The 16,344-nt window shown below is 37.9% G+C and overlaps 1 protein-coding gene across 1 annotated transcript in view; it reads right to left on the bottom strand.

The window, feature by feature from the left end:
• The window catches only part of LOC122797756 (transient receptor potential cation channel subfamily A member 1-like), a 1,191,690-nt gene that overhangs the window by 677,715 nt on the left and 497,631 nt on the right, over nt 1–16,344 (bottom strand). The window lies entirely within an intron of this gene.

Below are 16,344 nucleotides of genomic sequence, written 5' to 3'. Positions count from 1 at the left end.
TCATATTGTATTTTCACACAGCACAAAAGCCTTTCTCATAAACAGAGTACATTTTGTAGATCACATTGTCAGGGCTAAACCATAGGATTAGAAATTCATGTTTGCCTGTTGCCCCCTGCCCCTCATAAACACAAAGCATTAGACGTCCATACTGTTTATGCATACATGTTTCTGCACATTCTTTTGTGCATCTATCTACATCTCATAAAAATATTAATTTATTCATTCATTACACAAGCATTACACAAGCAGCCATTAAAGTGTTCTACAGTCATAAACAGTAAGTGTCCTTATTCATCCAAAATTTCAAAAAATATTTTATCCCATACCTAAATATTTTGACCATATTTTTTCTAAACAAAGGTATACCATTACCAATGTCTCTCCAGAGATTTAGGTTTTCCAGACAATTTAGAAGATCAAACTATACAATCTGTAAAAAGCATTTATCAATAACTTCTATTACTCGATATATGGAGATTGCAGGTTAAACCATACTTTTGTCATTAAATTACAAATCTATAAACTGTATAAATCATGTACTGTTACTTATTTTCTAATTAAATTCTGAAATTGTACTAACTGAAGCACTAAGTGTTTAAAATGTCATTTTCCTCTGAATTTGTTAAAGAAAGAAGACAAGCAGAAAAAACAAAATACTCAGAGTGGTGTTTTGTGTGCGTGTGTGTCTGTGTCTGTGTGTGTGCATATGTGCATGTGCGTGTGTGTGTATGTATCCATTCAGACACTTGTGAACAAACATGTATGAACAACAAAACCAAGTATTTACTTTTGCACTGAACATTGATGACCTTATAGGCAATTATTTTTAGCAGCAAGAGGAATGGGGAAATAGGTGAATGGTGGGGGGTTGTTCTCACATATTAAGCGAGTAATGCAAACACATGCCTGTAATCCTTAGCCTCATACATACATCATTTGTTTAAGATAAATATCCATTTGCAATCTTCTGATTGTAATTTTGTGTTTTAGTCAGAATCCTCAAACTTTTAAGGAAATGTATATGCAGTAGTTAGTCTTAAAAGTATATTGGGTATGACATGAAGTAATATGCTATTTTAAAGAGTTTTGAAAAGATGATGAACATCTGGTTTGTGTATTTAGAAAATATGGTATGGATTCAATAAATCCAACACTAAGAACTTCCACTTGGACGGCAAATGCAATGGCTAAAAAAAGAACTAAAGCATCTAAAAACAGCCAGTACTTGAAGTAAGAGGAAAAATAAGACTAATAAGTCTCGCCACAGTCCACTTGTGGACTGCACTTGTAGACTGTGGTGAGACTTTTTAAAGTCTTATTTTTCTTCTTACTTCGAGTGCTGGCTGTTTTTTGATGCTTTATTGGATTCAATAAAGCCTACATGGTCCCCTAAGACTGTGTAGGCATTGATAGAGCAATGTTTTGTATTCAGTAAATGGCTCTACATGGCAAGCAGAGCCTCAGAAACACAGTAAACACTATGGTATACTAATTGCAACATAAGCAACTGAATTGTATGCTTATCAGCTAATCTGAGGTGGAGAAGCTATTTAACAAGCTATAAAGCTATTGCGTAGACTCAGTGCTGGATTTCCATGAGAATTCCAAAATCTATTGGAATACAACCATGAAAACTAGGTTACCCGGAAAGAATGTTAGAAGCTGCTGTTGTTCTTATTCATGTGTATGTGCAGCAGGCCCAAGCCTATGCTGCTGCTACTGTTAATAGACCCCGGCCAAGAAGGAGAATGGTATTTAGACTCTTTAACTTTCCATTTTCTGCATGATGTGACAATTGTAGAGTGCTACAGGGTAGATAGATACACAGTACAGGAATTCTGCAACCTCTGTCATCCTTAACTGAAAGCAATGGCAAACAGAAAGGAACCGATACCATTCATCCTCCAAAAGGATATCAATGGACATTTCACCTATTAGCTAAACTCTATTAATAACTGTAGGAATTCAGATATGATACCAAATGCTCTAAAACATAAATTATTTACATATTTCCTAGATAACAACAGTGCAGTATACTTCGTAAAACTATCTGACATACATTGATGAACCTCAGTTTCCTTAATCTTTCAAAATCTGCTAAAATGAAACAAAAATATTCATCTAATTCTCCTAACATGATTGCAAATGCCAATAACACACACACACACACACACACACACACACACACACACACGCACACACGCACACACACACACACACACACGCACACACACACACACACACACACACACACACACACACACACACACACACACACAGACCACATAAAAATAATAATCTCTTTCTCACAAAGAAGGCAACATAAATGCATTCTTAGTCCCCTTCCATATTCATCATATCCCTAATACCCAGCAGGCAAGCATCAATGTCTTATCTTCTATCAAAGGGCAACTAAGTGCTGTTTTATTATCTGCCCATCCCCATCACTCAATCACTTTAAGCAGCATAATGTAAAACAAACATATCATATTATCATATTAAATTCTATTTAATGAATAAAGAAAAGATTCAAGTTGCATGACAACTCTCAAAATCACAAACAGACAAACTCATAATAACAAAAATGGAAACAGTTATTTCTTCAAACTATTATTCCCCAAACTATGAGGAACCCTGAACAAAATGTGTACACTATTTACTTGCTTAACATAATGAAACGTATCATAGATACCATTATGATAAAACTATCCCTAGTGCTGGTTCGAACCTGAACCTGCAAGCACTTGCACTCATACTCCAAAAATCTTCACATGCATACACCACACAACCAATTAGCCACATGCACTCATATACACATTCAAACACCAAATGCCAAACCTTTAAGAACATCCAAAAACTTAGTATAGCAAAAATCTCCACTTACTTTAAAGCATGCATAACTCACATACCGCAGAAAAAGTTATCAATCAGTGTTTAAAATGTCTTGCTATTGACAAGCAGGGGTTTTAAAGAAAAGAGAAAAGAGTATTTTATGTCAATAAAACATGCATTGGAAGAGTTATATTTCACACACACACACACACACACACACACACACACACACACACACACACACACACACACACACACATATATGTATGTATGTATGTATCTTCATATTTATATATATAGAGAGAAAGAGAATGCGAGAAGGAGACCAACTGCAAATCTCCAACACAACCAGCTCCTGTCTTCACTCAAAAATGTTGCCTTTCACAGTCATAAGTTCCTAAGTTCTTATTTTTTCTTAAATGTTCAGGCCTTATGACCATCACAGAACATTGACTCGTTTAGACATAGATATGTAAAGTCCACATCCCATGTATCTAAATTGTTTTAAAATATTCTGAAATGTCAGAATTAACTTCCCTGTTATATAAATGCACTATATGGTATGAATAAATAAATGTCCTCAAGCACCCCAATCAAAAGAAAAAGCAGGTCCATACCTTTCAATCTTTTAGCACAAGAAATCTGTACAAAGACTAAAATAATACGGGAATGAAGGCCCCAAAGATAGGGACAGATTTTAGATATTGCTCTTATAAATGTAGAATTTGCTAGAATAACAGAATTTATGTTAGCATACATTTTCTGAAGGATAAGAAATCTTAAACTCATTTGCATGTCATTATTTAGTTAATTCAATCCTTAGTGACTTGTCAGAAAACCAAATTTATGTGATGAGGAACAGACAAAAACAATAAGTATGATGCAAAAATATAGACATTCTAGAAAAATCTTGACAGCTGAGCGTATGAGAGTGGTCACTGCTAGAGGACAGAGTTGCTGTATAGCAGAAAACACAATTCACTTTACTCTTTGATCTTTGCAAGCTTCCTGCTCCATGAGTGAGGCAAAACAGAAATCCTGGAAAGTTCAGAGTGTAAGATGAATAAATTGTATGCAGTGTGTAAAAAGAAGACAATGCTTCTATTGATGGTAACAATAACAATCACCTACTACTATTTGTATTTGTTTTAAATTTAATAATATTCTGCATTTTTTTAAACAACTGTAGTATACCTCACATGCATTTTTTACTGTATTCTCTGCTTGTTGTATATAACTATATAACATTAAATATAGGTTCATAGGTTCATAGGTCTGTACTAGGCTAATCGCCTTGGAGTCTTAACAAACCTAGCCTATAGGGTTACCCTGGCATCGTGCCACCCAACCTTAGTTACAATATGTTTGTAAACTGAATATTTTACTTATGTATGTAACTTTATGAATGTTTGTGACTGTCCTAGGAGCTTTTCTCCAATAGTCTCCACTGAAAACGATCTCTTCTTGGCCCAGTGGACTTCACCGGTCAATCTAACTGAAATAAATAAATAAATAAATAAATGGTTGTGTGAGCTTTTATTATGTCAGTTAAACTGAAACTGGCAGTGTCCTGTAATGCATAACTGGATTAGCCATACTTTTAAAGAGTAAGACATCTACCGTAACCCACAAACTAACTGAAATTTGCCTGATTTATGCCAGATAGACTTCTTCAAATCATTTTTTTTTTTATTTCCTGGCCATGCTATATATTTTTGTTATTGTTGGTGTTGTTGTGTGTGTGTGTGTGTGTGTGTGTGTGTGTGTGTGTGTGTGTGTGTGTGCGTGTGCGTGTGCGTGTGCGTGTGTGTGTGTGTGTGTGTGTGTGTGTGTGTGTGTGTGTGTGTGTGTGTGTGTGTGTGTGTGTGTGTGTGTCTAAGATAATTTGGGATAAGTTCTTTACTTTGATATAATTTCTGCTTAAAGTTTTATTTCATCTTTGTAGGCAAAGTAGCAACATTTAACATTTTCTTTCTGCACAGCAGAAAATAGAAAACAGATTATGCATTTTTTAACAAGAATTGGACATCATAGATGTAAACAGACAAAACAACTATAATTGCTAGGAATACCTATAGAAGAAACTGACTAGCTAACTGTTGCAGTTGTTTGCTCATTATTCTGGCTTTGCAGGGCTAAAGCAATTTGTGGGAAGCAGTTTAGATTAATTTAATATGCGACAGCTGTGTAGAGAAGAGTTGAAATTTTATCATAATCAAACAATGAGCAAAAGTGTGTTTGCATGTGTGTTTGTGTTTTTTTTTTTTTTTTGATGCACGTGGTATTGATGGGCACATACTTAACTTACATAACTCCTCTGTGTAGCAGACAGAAAAGAAAACTTTAAAACTCATCTTCCAGAAGTAAGTCATTAAATGCATGACATGACATCCAGACCTGCACAGCTTCTTTGAGATTAATGCTCCCTACATCCCAGACTGTATAAATGGATTTTGACAAGCACTTAGTAGGGCTTAATGCCCTGAACACCATCTTGTGAAATCTCTTGCTGGTATAGTCATTATTTCTTTAATTTTAATGCCAAACCTCAGAGGTGTGCACACATGGTTGTTATGGCTTGTCTTGGGTCTGGCAGCACTGTGTCTTTATGTATTTATTTTCCTCACACACCTAATATATGTATACATAAGGTCACTATAGCTTGTGTGGGGACTGTGGACAGTGTTGCCATTATTTCCCTAACTTTCCTCCCAAAACTAGGAGATGCACACAGAAAGTTGGTATAACTTTGCAAGGTGCAGTGTATTGTCTAGAAGCAATAAGATGGAAAAATTACTGTGATTGTGGCAAAGGAGGTACTGCCAGCACAGTTAGCTAGAATTTTGTAGATAACTATACGTCATTTGTGAATATCAACATGATTCATATAAGATGCTTGTGTTACAACTATATTAGAACTGTGTGTATATCAAACTAGGTTTGTACAGACATGTTGAAAATATATTTTATAAAGTACTTGAGCTTAAAATGCAACCACAGCATGCCCTACTGGAATAGAACAGAAATGTACATGCACTATAGTAACTGTTTAAATGTATATTTTAGGTTCATAGGTTCATGCTAGGCTATCTGCCCTAGGGCATTTATAAGCCTAGCCAGAGTGTGTTTGGCTTTCGCCACCCATTTTAAATTAATTTTGCTATGCCCTTTTTGAAGGTTAGCATACTGTGCCTCTGTCTAACAGTGACACAGAAGTGATACCCGGGGTAAACCTACGATCTCCCATCCACTCATCAAGATTCCTCTTGAAGAGAGTCAATGAGGGACTCTGCCTAACCTGGACTGGGATTTTATTCCAGAGTGAAGGGAGCTTCTGGATTATGAATCTGTCCCTCCAGCATGTCCTATTTATTTCAGTGCTGAGGTTCAAGTCTCTCGAGTGCGTAGCTCGATGGGATTTGGATTTTCTTAGGTGCAGCATGTCCATTAATTCCGGGTTGGACATGGTTTTATATGTCAGGCACAGATCGCCTCTGAGCAGGCGGTATGCCACTGAGTAGAGCTGGAGTTTCTTTAACCGGGCAGCATATGGCATCTGTTTGAGCCTTTTGATCCTCTTGGTGAGGTACTTTTGGGGTCTTTCCAGTTGCTGCAGGTGTCTGGTAAGGTACATCCCAAAAGGGGCATTGTACTCAATTATGGGCCTGATGAGGGATGAGTTAAGAGGCACGATGACCTCCCCTGATCTAGATGTGAATCCCTTCATGAATAGGTGGGCTATATAAAATGTTTTTCTAACCACTTTGGCCACGTGGTTGTCAAATGAGAGATTGCTATCAACTTGGGTCCCCAGGTCCCTAATTACTTCTTCTGTACTTAATGGATTACCACCTATGTGGTAATTTGTGGGCACTTTGTTTTTGCCAAAGGGAATGACTATACACTTTTTGGCGTTTAGCTTGAGGCCATGGCTCTGGCACCAGTTGACTGTTTCTATGAGGCCCTTTTGGAGGATGCTTGTGTCAGCTGGAGAGTCGATTATGGTGCCCAGTTTGCAGTCATCTGCGAACTTGGTCAGCCACAATCCTTCCTTGTGGGCCTGTACCTCTGAGAAATATATACCGAACAAGAGAGGTCTCAGGACTGAGCCTTGTGGGATGCCACTTGTAACTGGTTTGAAGTCTGACATGGCTCCAGCAATTCTAACCATGTGGGTTCTGTCCTTGAGCCAGTTTGCAACCCATCTAGTGACATAGGGGTTTATATTTAAGCTGGTGTGCTTATCTATAATGCCTGAGTGGGGTATTGTATCGAAGGCTTTTGCGAGGTCCAGGTAGGCTGTGTGGACCACCTTCCCCTCGTCAATGGCCTTGGTGACTGTTTCAAAGAAATCAACCAGGTTTAAGAGGCAGGATCTGCCCTTAACAAAGCCGAACTGGGTAGGATCCAGTGTCTGTAGGTCCCCAATATCTTTATTTATGAGGTCCATGATGATCCTTTCCATAGCTTTGCAGACCAAGCTAGTCAGGCTTATGGGGCGATAGTTTCCAGGATCCGTTGAGGCACCACCTTTGTGGAGAGGGACCACTGTTGCTGTACGCCACTCTTTGGGTACATATGCTGTAGTAAGGCTGAGAGTGAACAGTAGTTTTATGTTTGGGTTTAGCTCTTCTTGGAGTTCATGTAGGACGCAGCCTGGGACACCGTCTGGTCCCATTGATGCTATGTTTTTTGCTTTGGAGAGGGCAGCTCTTATCTGAGCATCTGAGATGTCAGGGGGGCAGCACTCTGCCTGGATAGATATTTGCCCTTTTGGTGGGGAGGGGGAGAGAAGTTTGCACTGAACCTGTCAGCTAGGATGTTGGCAATGTCTGTGGGTTCGGTGTATTTTTGTCATTTTGGACTAATTCTGAGCATATCTGGGAATTCCCACCCAGGTTTCTAACATAACTAAAGAAAGCCTTGTGATTATCCTTAGTGTCCTGTGAAATTTTTCTCTCGAAGCTGGCCTTAGACGATTTTATGAGTTCCCATAGTTTTTTGCTTATACTGATCAGAGATGCCTTCCCTTTTTGGGATTTTGCTCTATCATGTAGTAGCTTCCTCCTTCTATTGTATAGTTTGCTTATGGCTGGGGTCCACCAGACAGGACGTCTGCCTTTGGAGGATTGGGTCTTGGTTTTATTTGGGATTGCATGATCCATGCATTCCTGAAGGTGTTCATAGAATGCGTTTATAAAGGATTCTGCGGTCTGGGCCATATTTTCCACAGGCCCGGGGGCTTTGAAGGATTCCACCTTAGTTTTGAGGAGTGTGAAATTTGCTTTAGAGAAGTTCTTCACTGTGGTTTTTAGGGCAGGGGGTGGAGTCAGGATGTGAATATCCAGTGAGATTAGTTTATGGTCTGATCTTACCAGTGAGGGATACACTTCTGGTCTGGAGCATAGAGTCCCCATGTTGGTGATGATCAGGTCCAGTATGTTTTCCCCTCTTGTGGGAGTGGTAACAAGTTGTTCCATAGCATTTGAATTTATAAATTCTAGGAACCTTTGGGCCAGGGTGTTGGAGCTAGAGTAATGCTCCCAGTCTATGTTTAGGTAGTTGAAGTCGCCCAATATAATGGTGTTTGGAGAGACCTTCATATTTTCCAGTGTTCTCAGGAAGGCCTAGTGGGGTTCCTGGGTTTGGGAGGGTGGTCTGTAGCAGGCTATAAACTGGAAGGCAGTTTTACCCACTGTTAGTTGCACATGGATAGTCTCTGATGCTTCGTGCTGTGCCACCAACCTGGAGGTGTGGGTATCTTTGACGAATATTGATACTCTCCCTCCTTTTGTGGTTCGGCCCACATTTTGGGGCCGAAAAGCATGGTATGAGGTATAACCTGGTAGTGCTGGGGTGCTCTCAGGAGCCTTGAACCAGGTTTCTGTTACTGCACAGATATCGATGTTCTCCATGCTACGGAGAGTTTTGAGTGTGTCCATCTTGAGGTTTAGACTTCTGGCATTGAGTAGCATTACTCTTAGTTTCTTATCCCTTTATGGCAGCAAGGAGACACAGTGTCTGTGATATGAAGTTTTCTGTATTGTCTTTAAATTTGAAGGAATGTAAATTGTTTTATGCCTTCCACCATCTGTCAAAAGATCTGAGGTCTATGTATTTTCACAGGTAGAAGCTAAATGCTACCAGCTACCACCAACTGTTGTTTTGGGGCCTGGGAACTAGGAGTCAGATGACATGCAATGATGTCATTCTGCATGTTATCCCAGCAGTAATAGTTGAGATATTCATTTGGGAAGTCTCTTAGAAAGAAACTCAGCATTCTGTATTCTTTCTTGGACCTGACAAGAACCATACACCACATCTGCCTTGCTCTGAGTAAGTATGTCTAGGGAACAGTATAATTGTCAGAAATACAGCACCACTTAGGTTAGATGCTTTTTCTTTATTTATTTAAGACTCTCCTGCAATGTTGCTTTAAATATTTCTTGTGATTTTGAACTCGGATGTCACTGTAATTATATGCAGAGTATTTTCTTGTTCTTTTATTATTTATTATTAAATATATTTAAATATTTCATTGTGGCTCATCTTTCTAGAGCTATTTATGTTATGAGAGTACTTGCATATTTATTTTGTGACACTGTGGGCCACTCCTAATAGCATTGCTCAAACTACCATTTGTATTAATAGTAACATTACACAGTAAGATTGGACACCCTGTGTTAAGGCCTTAAAGTAGTTGATATGGGGGTCTGGTGGCAGTGATATGTAGTTTATAGTCTGGGAAGAAGGGGGCATAGCTAGTAAACCTGGGCCAGCCTTTCCCAGGTATGTTTGTGTGTAATAAAAATCTGCAAGAGTTTGTATGTCAGCTACTTGGGCAGGGACTTGAAGCATTGGTTTGGACAGAGAGAGTGTTGGAGGACTTGGCTTGGAACCCTGGCTAAGGACTCAACTCTGTGCCAGTGGGGTGTCTTACTGGGGGACTGGAGAAAGAGGGAGAAACCAGCCCCACTATGACAGTGAGGGCTGGGTATGTTAAGGTGTGTTCAAAGGATGCAGGGAAAAACACTGTTGAAGAATAAGACTGGACTTCTTTTCTGAATCAAGATTTGTGCTCAGGCCACCAGTAGATGAAACAGTTGTATAAAAAACTCTGAAATGCACCACAGAGCATCTAGAAGCCTCCCCATAGCTTTGGGAGGAGATGGCTATCAGTCCCCCAAACTCAGGCTTATAACAATTATTTCCTTCTCAGTTATTAGAGTGCAGTCTTACAAAATTAGAGTGTGTTGAAAAAAAAGCTGAAGAGAAGAAGAGAAAGACAAAATGTGAGAAAAGGAATAAAAGAGTAACCTGTATGATCTGGGATGGCCAACATGAGGGAAACCAAGGGTAAGAAAGGGGACTGGTACCAAGTGATGGGCAAGAGGGGTTCAATGAGCAGCTGGGGGCCACAATGGAGCCCTTCCCCTAAGGTGCCATTTCACCTAAGTCTGACCCTAACTAGCAGTGAATTCTAGTGACACCCCATATGACCTCAATCCAGAAATTGTTATAATTCTAATAGTACTGTAGTCTGTTAATCGGTGATCCATTTCAAGGAAATTAGGTTAATTGACAATTACTCTAGTGAAGCAAACCTAGAGGAAGTAATCTTATCAAATGTTAGTTTTGGAAACTAATAAAAAAGAAATGTTATTTGTAGAAGATCAAAGCCTCACACCAAACAAACCTCTCTGTCTATGTCCAACTGTTTGTGATTCATGGATCCCTGCTTTGAATAAGTTAATACTAAAAGTGAATTATTTTGGAGGAAGTGGCATCTGCCCTTCTGCAAAGGTAATGACACATATAAACAGTTTCACATACATAAAACACATGCATGCACACACTCATGTTTGCATACACACACACACACACACACACACACACACACACACACACACACACACACACACACACAAACACAAGTGCAGGCTCAAAAGGGCAGAACAAGGATATGTTGGAACAGTTACTTGCTGTCCTTATTTAGGATGGATAGTGGTGCTAAACTAGGGGTTACATTGCACTTTCCCATCCAGTCATCTAAATTACATTTGAATAGAGTTAAGAGAATTCCTTTGCATTATGTGGGGTGCAAGATGGTTCCTTAGAAGAGGTATAGTCCTGTGATACATACCTATCCCAACAACATGTTCTATTTATGTTACAAAACAGACTGAGAATTCTTGTGTGGGTTTTCACACTACAGTTGGACTTGTGAACGTGTAATAGATCTGACAAGATATGATATATTGAAGCTGCATACATAAGACAGAGGTCACCTCATTGTAGGCAATATGACACCAAGAAGAGGAACAAGGCTTTGAGATGGTTTTCATAATTGTGATTGAGGCCTGTGATCTTTCTTTAGTGAAAAAGTGTTATGGTCCAGTTGTGACAAGGGGTTTGGAAGGTACATACCAAATGTGACATTATATTCAGTGATTGGCCTGATGAGAACTGATTACAGTAGAATGACTTCTTCCCTTGACCTGGACACCACACTTAAATATAAGCTATGCAATGAAAAAGGGCTCCCTTATAACAGTGGTAATGTAAAAAAATGGTATAATTTGAATACAGGTGGTTTCTTCAAAAACAAAATAACTTTAACATTTGTTTCCCCAGTTAAGAGAATTTTCATTCGATAAATCAAACCCAGTACGGGTGGAGGGCTATTTTCATGACCAAGGATGATGAAAAATGATAGGCATAGTTTTTATTCAAACTAAAGGGGTGGCGAAAGCCACATAACTATGGCTAGGCTTATAAATGCCTTTATATTAAGAGAATGAAAATTCTCTTAACTGGGGAAGCATATGTTAAAGTTTCCAGGAATGAAATGAATGGTGCTTACTAATGGGTTAGGGGATTTATTAATGATTTATTTATTGATGGGATAATTGATGTTGATTTATATAATTATCTCAACATTGCTCACCCCCTGACACCTATTATGTTTGGATTGCTGAAAATCCACAAGGACTTACTTAACCCTCCGTTTTGTCCAATTGTGGATGGCAGGCAATCTATTATGTATGGCTGCGCCAAATTTATAGACATCAAATTGAAGGATGTCCTTTTGGATGAGTCCCAGAATTGTAAGGACTCTTGGGCATTCCTCGAGGCTATAAATAATCTGCCCTTTTCTGAAGAGTTCAACTTTCTCACGATTGATGTCAATGATTTGTATAGTTATACCTCAGGACACTGGCTGTGATTGGATTAGGGACTTTTTGCTTGATAAACACATTGAAGGGTCCATTATTGATCTCATTATTTATCTTTTAGATTTGGTTCTCAGTAATAACTATTTTATTTTTGATAAAGAATTTTATTTACAGAAAACTGGTGTTGCCATGGGTTTTCCCTGTGGAGCCACCTTTGCTAACATTGTGATGGCCCAATGGGAGAAGAAATTCCTTTTTAAGGATGATATTTTCCGGCAGAGGGTAGCATGGTACACCCATTATTTGGATGATATTTTCATCATTTGGAAGGGTGGTCAGGCTTTGGCCACTTCCTTTATTGAGCATATAACACAATTTACATGTTTTTGGAATTTACTTGGGATTTTCGGGATGATATGATTTCCTGCTTGGATGTTGAGCTCATTAAGGACAAAGTAAATAGAAGGTTTATTTCTAGGATTATTTAGGAAATCAACCTACTCGAATGCCTTCCTTCATTTTTCAAGTTCTCACCCATATCATCAGAAGAGGGCGGTCGTCAAGGGCCAATTGGTTTGGGCGGCAAGGTTGGTGTCCTTGGAGGTTGATTTTCTAGTTGAGTGCAACCTTTTGAAAGGAATGTTATCAAGTGAGGTTATCCTAGTGAAATCTTGAATGATTTAATTCATGAAGTCCATCATAAGAGATTGAGGGGGACTTTTAAACCTTTATTATGTAAAAACAAATTGTTGGATGGGGGTGGGAACTGTAATAGATGTAAATACCTCCTTGACTAGCTCATTAGGAATTGATCTGAGTGAACCAACTGTGGATAGTATCAACATATCTGGTATGGTTAACAATTTGAATCTTTCCATTAACAAAAGTTTCGATAATACAAGTTTTATTACTACCTTTTCTTTGGATGCACCTTTGTTAAAATTTATTTTCATTAAGAATTGGTGTTTCCTATTGGAGGATAGTATGGTTAGGAATAGTGTGGGTGACTTTCTGAAAATTATATTTAGAAAACACTTGAAAGCTATTCTTGAAAATTGGATGCCTTATTACTATTTACCACACTGCGGCATGCTCAAATGTGGAGCATGGCATTGGTGCAAATATATTAACACTACTAAATTTGTTTGTTATACATAATCAAAAATATTATATTAGGGGCAGATTTAATTGTAATTCAAGAGGTGCTGTTTATTTAAGTTCCTATTCTGTTTGTTCTGCCTTTTATGTTGGGAGAACAGAAAGTCCCCTTAAAAACAGGATTTATGAACATTTATACCACATTAGTAAGCTTAATTTAAATAATGCCTTGGCTAGGCATGTAAATGAGAACCCTACACATGAATTTTCCTTTCTTGTCATTGATAAAATGGATGACAATTGTAGGGGGGACCATCATCCTTGAGATTGGATGAAAAAGACTTGTTTTGGCAATTGAGACTAAATACCCAAGTACCGCCGGGTCTTAATGATAGTATTTCTGTTAAAAGTATTCTCAGAATCAAAGCCCTAAATAGATAGATTGTATTACTGTTTAAGTTTTTATTTATAGATTTTTATACATTTATATATGTTTTTTATAGGGATGTTTATACATGTATATGATATATATTTTTATAATTGAATAAGGCTCTTTAAATGGGGGCATTTTTTGTATTACTGTGTTGGTGATGTCATATAATTTGTCTGTTTAAATTTGTTGGTGTACTGATTGTGTTGTCTGAGGAAATTTGCTGATTTTGAGTAAACGAAAGCGCTAACCTTCACCCATTTTGTGACTTTGTTTTTTTCCTTTTGAATTGGAGTTTATACAGGTGGTTTCTTCATTAACCTTTTCCATTTTGCCCAATACAAACATTCAGTTAAGCTTTCAGGCTAATTGAGGATGAGAATATTTGTTATTTTAGTGGGTGAAGGTTTTTATTATTATAATTTTTATTTCATTAAATAAAGGAGTTGTGATGTACTCTAAATGACTGGGGTGGCTCAAGTTATTGCAGCCTTATAATGATTATCTTAATATTACTTATTTGCTGTTAAGTTATATGATTACCGTATAGATTTATTGCTTCTCTGGGATAATTACACAATAGATTATAGTAGCAAATGGAAGAAATTAATAGGAAAGAAACAATTTTACAACAAGCAACATGTAACTCCTAGTATGGAAGAAATTAATAGGAGAGTAACAATTTTACAACAAGCAACATGTAACTTCTACTATGGAATAGTTCAATTAGTCACAGCTAAACATTATTTCTCAATTAATAACCTGCTGGCTGAAAAACAAAACATTTTTTGGGGGTATAGAAGGTACTGTACCAACCAGGAAGAAGCAGCAAAGCAACCATTATTGAATCAGATTGTAGGATACATCAAGTGAGTCTTCAAAATATACAAACTTATCACCATTACAACCCCCTGCTAGGCACACAAAGCAGTACCTGTACAAGGTGACATTCCTACTCCCACTCTTAAACACAGCTTATCAGTAAACCACTGCCGTTTAATGCAGTCCTGTTGTTTGTAGCCAGCTACACAGCAGCAACACAAACACAGGCATGTTCATGTCATTGATCATTACCAATTTCAAGTAAGCAAATATTAAGAGCAAATGACCTTAGAAACAATTTATGTAGAAAGGTAATGCTTCTAAAGTAAATCCATTGGAAAATAAGTAGGTCTATATTAGTTCACCAAAACTTATTTTCAGCAAAAACGTATTCATAGACCCCTATTCAGTGAAAATATGTTCTGCGATTCGCTGAATATTCCAAGGGCAAAGATGTAGTTGGCCAACTACACAACTTTGCCCTTTTCTCCACTGTAGTGCGATCTTGGAGGTGGTATATATAGTTTGGGGGGGTGGGAGTGAAGCCCCCACTTGGGTGGGTTCGATTTAGTTAGATGTGAGTCCATTGTGCTGCAGGGCAAGTATTTCTTTGTCCTTGGATTATTCGGCAAATCGTGGAACTGATTTTCACTGAATAGAGGTCTACAAATATGCTTTTACTGAAAATTGTATTTATTTATTTTTATTTTACATTTGTTAACCGGGCTAGTCTAACTGGATATATTTCCATTTTCAGTAGAGGCCCGGGGAGAAAAGCTCCGGCAGTTATACAACTTAGAAAATCATCCACAGGGATTAAAATAAAAATAAAAATACAAGTAATGTTTAAAATTAAAAAGTATGTCTTGTAGGAAGTAATAATAATATAGAGTAGGAATTACTCTTTAGGCATATCAAATTAGGAACAACAGTTAGTAAATCTAACAAGGAGTGAACATGTAACAATCCATTTAGAGTATAAGTAGTTGAAGTAAGAGTAGTAGAAATAAGAAGTAACAGGAGGTGTAATTAGAAAAAGAAGAAGAGAGGAAGAAGATTAGTCAGGATTGCTGCAGGGGCATAGCCAGTGAGAATTTAGGTGTTTTTTGAGGTTGTGTTTAAATAGAGGCAAGGAAGAAAGTAATGTTAGTTCATTTGGCAGTAGGTTCCAGATTTTTCCAACTGTGTTAGAAAAAAGAGAGTCTCCAGCCAGGTTGTTAGACTTGCATATGCAGGCAAGGAGTTTGTTGGAAGAGCGCAGGGAGTTAAGATTTTTGTACTGGAGGATGAGATTGGAGAGTATAGGAGTGTTGTTGGGTTGGTAGAAGATCTTGTGGGCAATGGTGAGTTGGGATACTATCAGTTGGTTTTGAAGTTCCAGCCAGCCTAGTTGCCTTAGATTCAAGCAGTGGTGGGTTCCAAAGGGATTGCCAGTTGCAAATCTGGCGATGTTATTATAAGAATCTGTTAGTTTGGTAAGATTATTTTTCTTTAGGTTAGTATATATGGGCGAAGCATACAGAAGAGTTGATATTAAGTGAGAGTGAGCAATTTTAGTTCTGGCTATAGGGGTGAGGAAAGGTTTGATCCTCTATAAGGAACCAATTTTTCTATTGACAGTTTTGATAGTGTTATTTATGTGGGTATCAAAAGTAAGGTGATTGTCAATAGTTATTCTGAGCACTTTGGTGGTTGTATCAGGAAGTATGATAGTGCTGTTATTGGAGGACACAGAGAAATCAATGGGTGAGGATTTATTGGTGGGTGTAAAGAGGAGGAACTTAGTTTTTTTAGCATTGAGAAGGAGGCATCTCTTTATAAACCATGTTTCTACTATGTTAAATACATCTTGGGTTAGAGGGTGTAGTTCTGAAGGGGAGTTTGCTGAGCATACTACGGTAGAATCATCTGCATATTGAATGCAGGTGGCTTGCAGGAGTGCTATATGGAGGTCATTGATAAATAATGAAAAGAGCAGTGGTC

The sequence above is a fragment of the Protopterus annectens genome, chromosome 3.part1, assembly GCF_019279795.1.
Source record: "Protopterus annectens isolate FY-2018-M chromosome 3.part1, PAN1.0, whole genome shotgun sequence".
Classification (NCBI taxonomy): Eukaryota; Metazoa; Chordata; order Ceratodontiformes; family Protopteridae; genus Protopterus; species Protopterus annectens.
This window is presented reverse-complemented; position numbering and strand designations above follow the sequence as displayed.